Here is an 11313-nt window from a genome sequence, read left to right as displayed (position 1 = left end):
CACTGAAAATCCTGTGTGAAACCGAAAGATTATGTAGAGAGACAAAAAAGAGAACAGAGAAAAGGAGAACAGAGAAAAATAGAAGAGGTGGACAGAAATAAGACAAAGACCGGAGGGAGAGTTGTGTGTGTGTGTGTGTGTGTGTGTGTGTGTGTGTGTGTGTGTGTGTGTGTGTGTGTGTGTGTGTGTGTGTGTGTGTGTGTTCATTTTATGCCAGCTAAAATCATTTTGATCTATTGAGGTCAAATCTGGAAACGTTCTGGATCGTGCTGTGATTGGACACATACCAAATGAGGTGGGCTGCCTGTACCACACATGCGCAAACACACACAGGCCAGGGTGACAAATCTCATCTGATATTAATGACATTTGCTTATAGTTAGTTTTCATGTGCAGTATCTCTTGTACAGTAAGGCCCTAGCACAGCGAAAACTATCCCTTCATAATAAACTGTATGTGTGTGTGTGTGTGTGTGTGTGTGTGTGTGTGTGTGTGTGTGTGTGTGTGTGTGTGTGTGTGTGTGTGTGTGTGTGTGTGTGTGAGAGAGAGAGAGAGAGAGAGAGTGATGATACATTTGTAAACTTTGCAAATAGCCTCATAAATTGCTTCCACCATGCAATTATCAATCACGGACTGATTTTTATCAGCAAAAGCTACATTCACATATTATTTGCACAATGCTCATCCATGCATGCACACTCAGTCAGCATTACTGTCATTGCAATGTGAGATATTATGTTACAGATGATGGCTGGGTGAATTATGAAGAGAGGAAAGAATAGCAAAGAAGTGAGCAGAATGACTTCCATCTAAACTATGATCTGCTGCTCTCTAGTGTTTGGTCTCTACCAATGCAATAATTCCATCTGTAAAGACTTGTGAGAGTGATTGTACTGTACAGTGTACACATGTGGGGCCAGCCAGATTTAAATGCACCTGCAGGTTAGAACAATGCAGGGTAAAACAATCTTTGCCTCTGCATACTTTTGGTTATTTTAGGTCTTAGGCTGGCAGAGGAAAGACAAAATGTGTTACGTTGTTATGATGATCACGAGGCACGCAGACTAAAGCCCTAACCACACCAAAGGGTCGCCATGCAACTAATTGGTAGCCTGGCTAATAAGCCAGACCGAATCAGCCGTTGGCAAAAACGGCAGTGTGATATTAGTCTGGCTTATTAGCCATGCTAACTAATTGGGTCCAAACGGTTGCAAGGAGTTGCATGGCAACCCTTTGTTGTGGTTTGGGCCATTGAATTCCATGCTTTGAATCACTTGGGACAACTTGGGATGACGTGCGTCAACGTGCAACAGGACATATCACACCGCTGGGACAACGCTAAAACCGGCTCGACCCTTTGGTGGTTAGGGCTTAACATCGACTCCGCTTTCCCGAGTGAAAAATGGGAAACACCGTTTCTGTGGACAGTACACATCCATGTCTGTGTACTTTGAACCAAACTGGGGCCCAACTGATTTCTTTCTTTCTTTCTTTGTTTTTACAGATGCCCCAGTTGCCCACAGGGGGGTGCTGTGTTCACCTCCAGTAACCACCAAATATCCAACATTCCTGGATCATCTGTAGAAATAGGGTGGGCTCTTACTAACATTATGTAATGGAGCTGTTGGGGAGTGCACAGGATGGGCTTGTGTCAAATGAACTCACACAAGCTGGCAGTAGTGTGTCATTATAGCCTGATTTATACACCATTGTACAATAGAGCATACATTAGGCATATGGAACAGGAACTAGTTAGTTATGGTGATGAAGCTTAAAGACAAAGAATTCAGAGATGATGTAGTGATCGTTAAAAAGTTCTCAGTAATCATTCTCTTTCTCACTTAACATAAAAGCTTTTTGTACATACATCATAATGAACTTCAAACGCATATCATCAGTCTCTCAACAGTGGTACAAAGCACAAACAAACAAAGCAAGACGAACTGGACAGATTTCATTTCAACACTGTAGTTCCTGCTCCTCTTCCTTGTTCTCTAGACAAGAGTCTATGCAGTACCACGTACCGTTTTAACTTATGAATGAACTGCACATTGCACACAAACTGAGGTCTGTGTTAAAAGCTTTCAGCCATTTACACAGTACACACAATGCCTATAATAGTAATAATAATATAATCAACTTAAACTGTAAGTACTAATATTTCTCTTCCTCTAAATGCACATAAGCTGGCTAAATGACATATAAGAAAGTTTGTTATACAGTATGTCCAAAGATGTCAATTATGTCATCAGAAAACAGAGAAAGAAAGACTGAAGCTAGGCAATACCTAGTTTATTCCAACTAGCAAAGGGAAATGAAAATGCTGAACATAAATAGCCAAGCCACCATGCAGCACTGAAGCCTGACACAGGATATCCCCCAGAGCAAACCAAAGAGAAGTGAGAGTACATGAATGTCTCCAGCACAGGTGAATACGCAGGAGGTACTTCACTGCAGAGTTGTTTCCAGTTGTAATAAAGATGAAAGGTTGCTTAACATACCAGTAAGCTACTGGTACTGGTAAATAGTTCCATGGTTGAAACAGGAATTAACATAGTAGTTACCAAACAACTCCATTCTAGAATGGCTAACTGTGCATTAATGCAATTAACAGCAAATTAAAGACCAAATACGTTTTTCACACTTTTAGACCATATCCGTGGTCATCATGGGCATACCATAACAATGGATGCCAAAACAATGGGAAAAAGTTCAATTTTTGTGTATTTTTATATCAAAAGTCCATAAAACTCGCCGTCGGGAGGAAACCTCCTAACTCAATTTTTTAGGTTTTTGATTTTTTTTTTCTTCTTCTGCAGCTATTGTCTTGAACACCCTTTACGTCTTTCTGTTGTTTTGAAAATATCGAACTAATGGAAAGTAGCAAATAAACGCTTTGGACAAAACCTCTAAAATTCATGGACCCTCAAACTGTCTGCTAAAGCAACAAAGGCCCCATTTAGACTGCAGTCACATCCAGTCAAATCTGATTCAAATTAGATTTTTTCAATCAACAGATCCGATCTGTGTGTTCAGACTGGCAGCCAAATCTAGCCTGAATTAGATCTGTGCCACTTCCAGATTAGAATCTGATTTGTTTAAATAAGTATAAACTCAAACAAGTCCTTTGAATCCGATTTAGATCAGGTTGTTGCATTCAGACTGAGACAGATCTCCTGAAATCAGATTAGTATCAGATTTGAAACAAACCACCTCTGAATGTGGCTCAAGTCACATTGGAAAAAATCTGATTCCATGTGACTTGTATGTGACCTGTCTGCATTTAGACTTATTTAAACTAATCGGATTTCAATCTTGATGTGGCACAGATCTGATTCAGGCTAGATTAGGCTGCCAATGTAAATGTGGCTTAACTCCACCACCTCTACGCCTGTCATGCAAAGAATTGACAATATATAAAGGCACAACACCAACTTTGGTGAGGCAGTATTGCTTTGTTTTCAAAATATACGGTTTTCTTAATTTAGTTAGGTGGTTTCTTCCCAACAACAGAGATACGTTTGTGAAAGAAATGCCTGTGCTATCTTTCAGGTAAGAAGGAAATCCGGTTATGTGGCCAGATCCCACTGTGCCTATGAAAGCAAAAGCTGAGTCAGCTCTAATAAACACATGTTCCTCATGGAGAAGAGCCCATAATAACACAGCTGTTTCCTCTGGTCTGGCCATCACCCATGGAAACCTACAGGGACCGCATCAGAACTAAGACACAAGACCAGCATCACATTTGGGACTAATGTGAAGAGACGAATACTTGGCAGTGAATGCCTGTGGGCAGTGTGGGGGTATTTGTATCTAGGGGCGTTGTCCCAACCTCAATAAATGTCATTAAAATCATTGTCTGACCAAATTAACACACTACTTAGAGTGGTTCTGTGGTGCGTCGGTCAGCTGACCAGGCAGGCAGATGTGCATTGAACTCATAATTGTGGTTTCTCTTTTGCATTTTCTTACCACTTTCTACCCCTGGTTCATACTTGCCTCTTTAGGCGCATATTCCCAGACACCCAACAGCTGAATTGTTAAGGTGCATTATACCACACCTTTTTCAATTATCGTTCAATAATTGAACGGTTCAGAAGGCGCACTGCACTGACTGCATGTCTGCTATTTATTTTAATAATATTTAAAATCACATCCCAAAATAAGTTATGCCAGGTTGAAAGTGGTTAATGAATAAAATGCATGGTTGCAGACAAGGAAACACGTATCTATAATGTGTGTCATATGTGTGTCACATGGACTGACGTGGTTTGAGATGCACTCGCACTGATCTCAGTAATGTGGACATTCAGGAAGGAACCTCTCCACTATGGCGCCGTTGATGTAGATAAGGGTGTGCGCTCTATTCGGCTTCCTGTAGTGCACAATCGGCTCTTTGGTCTTGTCCATGTTGAGAGACAGAGACTGAGACAGTTCTCAACCTCACGCCTGTAGACTGTCTCATTGTTGCCAGTGATTACTGTTGTGTTGTCAGCAAACTTGACCACTCGGGTGGAGCGGTGCATGGCCACGCAGTCGTGGGTGTACAGGGAGTGAGGGAGGGGACTCAGAATGCAGCCCTGGGGGGCAGTGTTGAGCCCAGCCTCACTACCTGGTGTCGCACCAACAGAATGTCCAGCTGCACAGGTTGAACTGTTAATAAATACTTCAATCAATCAATCAATCACTGTAACACAGTGTCGAGGTCTCCGTAGTGGTAACAAATGATACAACGGCTGGTTGTTTCTCTTATTTCAGAAAGGGAGGAAGCTTAAATGTGAACAGTAAAATGACAGCTTAACATTCAATTCAATACTTTACGGAGTACACCTTATGTTACAATTAAACAATATTGCCAAACATCAGTCTGCCGTGGTAAAACATCCTCTGCCACTAAAGCCTAATCTGATCACTGACTGACTGAGACAATACCGAGAGAATGTCCTGAGAGAAAATGCAGAACAGGACCATTCTAGTTGCATCACTTCTGGTGGTACATCTCCAGTATGGGGGTGGGTAGGGTACATTAAACTAGGCTTTAACAAGCGCTATGATCAGTCAACCGACAGGAAACCCACATTTTCACCACCATCTCATGCAGTTTCATACAGCATAATTTCAATAGTTTTGCAAGTTTGTATGTTTTGGTCTGTTTATGAGATGAGTCAGGGTTGACTCAGATGACAGAGGTGAACCTGGTCAAATCCACTGTATAGAGATGGTTGCAGTGATGATGATGATCATCGACAACAATGTGTGTGAAGGAGCCGGGAGGGTCATCTCATTTGAGTCATCTCCAGTAAATCCTCTCTTCTTCCACTAATGACAAAGCTTTTCTCACATTCAAGTACCGCCATTAATCAGAAACCTCTGGGAACAGGCCAATACCTTGGTCTACAAATGGATGACTGGACACGTGACAAAACACACAACACACACACACACACACACACACAAAAGCTGAGTGCCAGGAAAGTAACAGTAAAACAGGAAGTACTAGCAAAGCAGAGTAGAACTTAAAAGGGCATTGGGCATGGAAGATATATCTTATGGTATGCAGTACAGTATATTATATTACATAGTAGTAACTATTCAGTGGGGGGCGAGAAGCGACCTCACCAGAGCTTCTTAATACGGCACAGTTGAGAAGCAGGAGTTTAACTATTAATCTGGTGTCAGTGAGGTCAGATGTAGAGCTTCTGGCCAACTCAATATATGCAGATCTAGTATGTCAAACCATGTATGGCTATCCAGTCTCCTACGTGAGAGTGTGGACTGTGGAGGTCGCGCTGCTGGGGCAAATCAGCGCATGCATGCTTCCGCCTGGATGACGGCAGACTGCTAGGCGAGTGCTGTCGCTTTGGCATGGGATCAACTTGGACCAAAAAATGCACCATGAAAAACAGGTATGGCCAGGGTTCATCCATATATAGCATGTCTCTATATATGGAGCATGTCACGAGGCATGATGTCACGAGGCGTGACTCACGACATTCCCATATATGGGCTTAATATTGATGAGATCAGGGATCTCCATATATGGGCATAACAGGGATTGTAGGCGTGATGTCACAAGGCGTGACGTCACAAGGCGTAATGGACTGGCAACCTTCGGTCACAATATTATCTATAGTGTACAGTACATATGCAATTTCAAAATGCATTCACACATTGACCTTTTTTCCCCGCTGGTAGCTTAGGAGCAACAAAAGCAAAGAAATGTGGGAGATCATAAAGAAAGCACCAATTACCTAGATGACATAGAACACAAACCACATTACTGGACCAAGCGTAATTATCAGTCCATAGCAGCATAATTATCACCATCAGAATGTTCAGGGTGTGACTATGACATCTTAAGAACAACTTTCCTTACTGCCACTTGCAGCGTTGCTGTTGCTGTCAGACTAATCAGAGGGCATGTGGGCACATGATACTGTACCTAAGGTACAGTCATCAGTATAGACTAAACTGAAATAGGTAATAGCTACTGTGGTGCAATGTACGCAACAAATTAAGTGTAGAAGTCCAATGAAAGGGAAACCTTCTTGGATGTCAAGCTGAGCTTGTCAAGTCATGACCTTCACATTTCACACCTCTGATATACACAGATGTTCTCTCTGCCTAGTACCTACATCAATATGTTCTCACTTCTCACCTCACTTCTCACCTACAGTATACATATTTTCACATATTTTCACCCAACACCAAGTTCCTTCACCTCCCCCTTTCATATCCAGTGTGCCTCCCCATGCAAGTCAACCACAACAAGACACTACCTGGCTACCCGCTAAGCTAACAGGGTTGACATTATTGGCAATTTACAGCCAGTGCGTTCTGCTTTGTGGGCCTTAACTGTTTAAGACACCATTATACAGTATATCAGGGTAATCACCTGATAAATGCAGAAGTCACCCTACCAAATAATGGAGATGCATAAATGTTGTCCATGGACAAACACAGAAGCAGACACTGCACAAACACAGAAGCCGATTGGTCCACATGTGCTCCAGAACGGGCAAGCCAGGTTAAATGTATAGGAAATCTATAGGAATTTCAAAATGTATTTTGCACTAAAACACTAAGGCCTAAGTACCTGTTTATATACAGTACATTTGTGCACAGTAATGGACAGGAGGAATGTGTCTAATGTCAAGAATTGTCTTGTAGAATTGAAGAAGATATATTTTCATTGGACGAAAGTAATCTTGATGGCTGTCTGCGGAAGGTGTCTTTGAGATTGACAGGTGTCAATGTTTAAAATAGTAACATGCATGGTCGTGACTCACGGCAAGATCAAAGAGTGTCATAACTCGCTTTACTTTAAATGGGTTGACTATGACTCATCTCTTCTCTCCTCAAGAATGTACCAAGATATGAAGCGTACAAAAGCGAAAATATAATTTACATTTATGAAGACATTAGATGGAGCTATCTTCCTTCTTTAACAAATACAAATAGTTTACATATTATTTATAGAAAGGTTCAAAAGTGCCACACAAATTTCAGCAGCAGTGGTCTGTCTTACAGATGGACAGTAAACTACGGGGACTGCCCATAAGTCCGACGTCCCGTTAGTCCGACCTACGTGGCCAGGTTAAGATTGAGGCGTAGCCGGTTAAGACACAGGTTAGGGTTAATAATAATAATTAATTGCATTTTTAATTTTTATAGCGCATTTTTTATTGCATTTTCCAAGTGCTCAAAGCGCTTTACAATGGTTCATTCAATCATTCATTGGGAGGTGAAGCGGCGAACAGAACAGTCAACGCCAGCGTCCTCACTTCCCACATTCACACACCAATGATAGCAAGCTCACACCGACCAACTCATTGGAGGCAATGTAGGGTTCAGTGTCTTGCCCAAGGACACTTCGACATATGGACAGGAGGAGCCGGGATTCGAACCACCCAAACTGTCCATTTTATTGGTTAGCGACCTACGTGGCCGGTTAAGACTGAAGTTAGGGTTTGGGATAGTGTTAGTTTGGAATTATGGGAGGTTGCTCAGGTTGGAATATTGAGAGGTCGGAAAAGTGACCAACTATAGTATCTGAGTTGGAAAGATGCCAGGACTGCTACAGTAGCTGTTATTACCCACACATACCTGTATAGCCTACACACATAGGCATGAACACACACAAACAAAGCCTCAAAATTGATACTTTGATAGGTTTAAGTTTGTCATACCAACAATATAATGTTCATGTGGAAAGTCTAAATATAATCCTACCTGCCACATTTACACTATATGAACTCAATGCGAACACTGCAATCGGCTTGCAGCAGCACCACCACACAAGATTTTCATGACGGGCCTGGACAAGCCCTGCTTTTCGGTTAGAGAGAAAGTGGCAACAGGTAAAGACGGGGGAGAAATGTTTGTGTCATTTTGAACAATCTCTGTCTGTCCATTCATTCCAGGTTACGCTCTCTAGCTATTGGCTCTGAGTTGAAAGGTCAGAGGCTGGAAGTAGAATTGAGTTGAACTTTGAGTGCAGCGGCAGACAGTGGAATAACTGGAAATGTGCTGCACTCACCACCACACACCAGACCACAACAAGACTGCACAACTCTTCATTGATGTCAATGGCATTTGTGTGAAGGACCTGCAATACTGCAGCTGTAGTATGTGCTAAAGGTTAAAACCATTTAGGGTGAAGGTTAGCATGGCCTGTCACACCCGACAGGAACATGCTGCAAATCAATCTCACCTACTGGTAAATTTTGCTAATCTCCCATGAAAGGTTTAAGTTGTTGATGTAATAGTAACAAAGCATTGAATTATGACAGGCTTTAATCCGTAAGAAAATCCATGACAAAGACCGGCAAATCTCCCCAAGTCAAAATAGATAATCCTTCATCTAGAGTTGCCATAGAAGTTATGGGCAGGTTCTACTCATTTACAACAGTAAATGCAATATTTGCCCATGATGAAATTACCCCATTACAATATTTAAAAACACACTTATTTGGTTGGTTTAGAATAGATAAAGCAGTTGGTCAATGTGTGCTGGTGGAAAATAAAATACTCCTAGACTCAGACAGCAACCTACTTTCGCTATTCACTACCGATCACACGCCAATAAATATGTAAGTAAGTATATGATCAATATGCTCCTCTTAGGTAAGAGGTACACGAAAGAGCTTCCCATCTGGCCTGTTACAAATTACAATATCTAAGTCCTTCCGTTCTAGTACAACCTAAATGCCTTGCCCTTGAGTAAAAACAATACCTTTAATGGAAAAGGTAAAATGTCAGGAAAAAAGATTTTAAAAAGTCTTGCAGCCCACAAGTCAAACAACTGTTAAGCTTAGTATACTGTGTAAAAACAACACATCCTAGTATAGGGAGATCAAAGTGGTTATGTACTCAAAATAATCCTTGTGTTCAAGGCATCCGATTCAAAATTCCTTAAATAGCTAGATGGCTGACAGAAGGAATCTGACTATCAGTACAGGAGGCCTCTGAGGGTGTTCCATCAAATGCATGCCAATCAGCATTGAGGAAAATCTAATGCTAAAACAACAACAGCAAGTAACATACTTCTACAATGACTCACTGTTACAAGTGATGAGAAAAGTAAAACCAGACAGGATTCTACACTATTTGATTCATCATTTGGCAGGCAACAACGTCACTGTGCAAAATTTCTACATCTGAGACACATGTGAAAGATGGTAGTTGACAATAAGAAGCTCTTAAAGTGGTAATTTGCAACTGCTTTCTTTCAAAGTCATTTTCCTGCATGTACAGTATGCTCAATGAAGCAGTCACTTGCAGAGGGGTGTCTCTCCATAGATACAGCCATTATCGTCCAACAACATTCCATTCTTTCTCACCAATATTTCAGCTATCCATAGCATGCGGAATCAGTGAAACAGCACCCAAGTAAGTGGTTGCCTCAGACACTGTTTAAAATCCTGAGTACATGTAGAATGCCATCTCAGCAGGCAGCATATAGCATTTGATCATTACAAAGTGGAAAAATGCCTCATTGTCTGTCTCATACCGACTCCCTTCTGAACAACTTATCCAAATTGGGATTCTCATGTGGTCCTTGTGTAGATCTAACTCTGATTCTGCACCCAGGATATATAGTACAGAACTAATAAGCAGTGCTATTGTGTCAGTTAATATAATATATAAATATAATGTGCCCTGTTGATGAATTGAATACATAGGACCACAATGGTCCTTTTTTGTGTGTGTTTTCCTTTTAGCCTATATGCTTTACTGGTGCACTTTACATTTGTGACTAATAAAGAATTCAATCAATCATAGTGATAAGTCTGGCAAATGCAATATTGACAGGGTACAGTCAAGCACAGCATTGGTCCAAAAGGACAGCACCGAAGAAAGACCTTGCAGTCTTGTTTCCATTCGGGTCCCATGCATTCATTCACAATGACAACAGTGACAACAAACAATACGTTTCTGTGTACAGGTTGGAATAGAAATACATTAATAAAACATAAAAGGGGGGGGGGGAGCCAATCACCTTCTCTCCCTTTGACCTGATGACAGTGACAGGTGAGTTTTCAGACCCTTTTTAAAGGAAACCAGTGATCTGTTTGTTTTGAGGGAAGGGGGCAGGGCATTCCACACGTGAGTGGCAGTGCTGTGAAATGTGAATTTACCCATATTTGTTCTGAAAATGGGTGGCATCAGATCATTATTTACGATCCCTCTAGTATTATGGCTGTGGGAGTTGCTCACCTTTTTGAGGTAATCAGTCAAGTAAATGGGCACTGTGGGCATGGATGGCAGAGCTGCATTTACAATCTTGAATGCTAGTCCCATTTTTTGTTGTTTAATTCTGTCTTCAACACTGAGCCAACCTATGCTATCAAATTGCACAGAGGTAGGGTCATGGGCCCTAGTCCTAGCAAAAGTCTGATTATTATTATTAGTTCTGGAGCTTATTTTGTGTGACATTGAGATGTTGGAAAACCAGGAGGTGCATGCATATAGTCAAATAAGGGCTGAATAAGAGCTCCAGCTAGTGACAACTTGTGATGAAGATAACTACATTCAATATTGCCAAATGGATGAGGAAGTCTCATGGCAACACATAGATCATTGTGCAACTCGGTCTTGTGTATATTGTGTTTCCTGTTTTCAGAGTTAAGTTTTCATTCTATATATCTTCTTTCACATTTGAGTATTTGTTACTATCACTATAGACACCACCATTCACCAGGATAATGTGTCCAGACTGTGGATAGTAGCAGCTTTATGTCTTGGAATATAGGGTTATTTAGAAGGAAAAAACAATCAATGAACAATGTTTCTTTACACCACGTTTTTGGT

At 41.3% G+C, this 11313-nt stretch overlaps 1 protein-coding gene across 1 annotated transcript in view; it reads right to left on the bottom strand.

Annotated features, from left to right (window-relative positions):
• The window catches only part of abr (ABR activator of RhoGEF and GTPase), a 116159-nt gene that overhangs the window by 103550 nt on the left and 1296 nt on the right, over window positions 1-11313 (bottom strand). The window lies entirely within an intron of this gene.

Source organism: Protomyctophum bolini (assembly GCF_963924005.1).
Source record: "Protomyctophum bolini genome assembly, chromosome: 13".
Classification (NCBI taxonomy): Eukaryota; Metazoa; Chordata; class Actinopteri; order Myctophiformes; family Myctophidae; genus Protomyctophum; species Protomyctophum bolini.
Note: the sequence above shows the minus strand (reverse complement) of the source record. Positions and strands in the feature narration are given on the sequence as shown.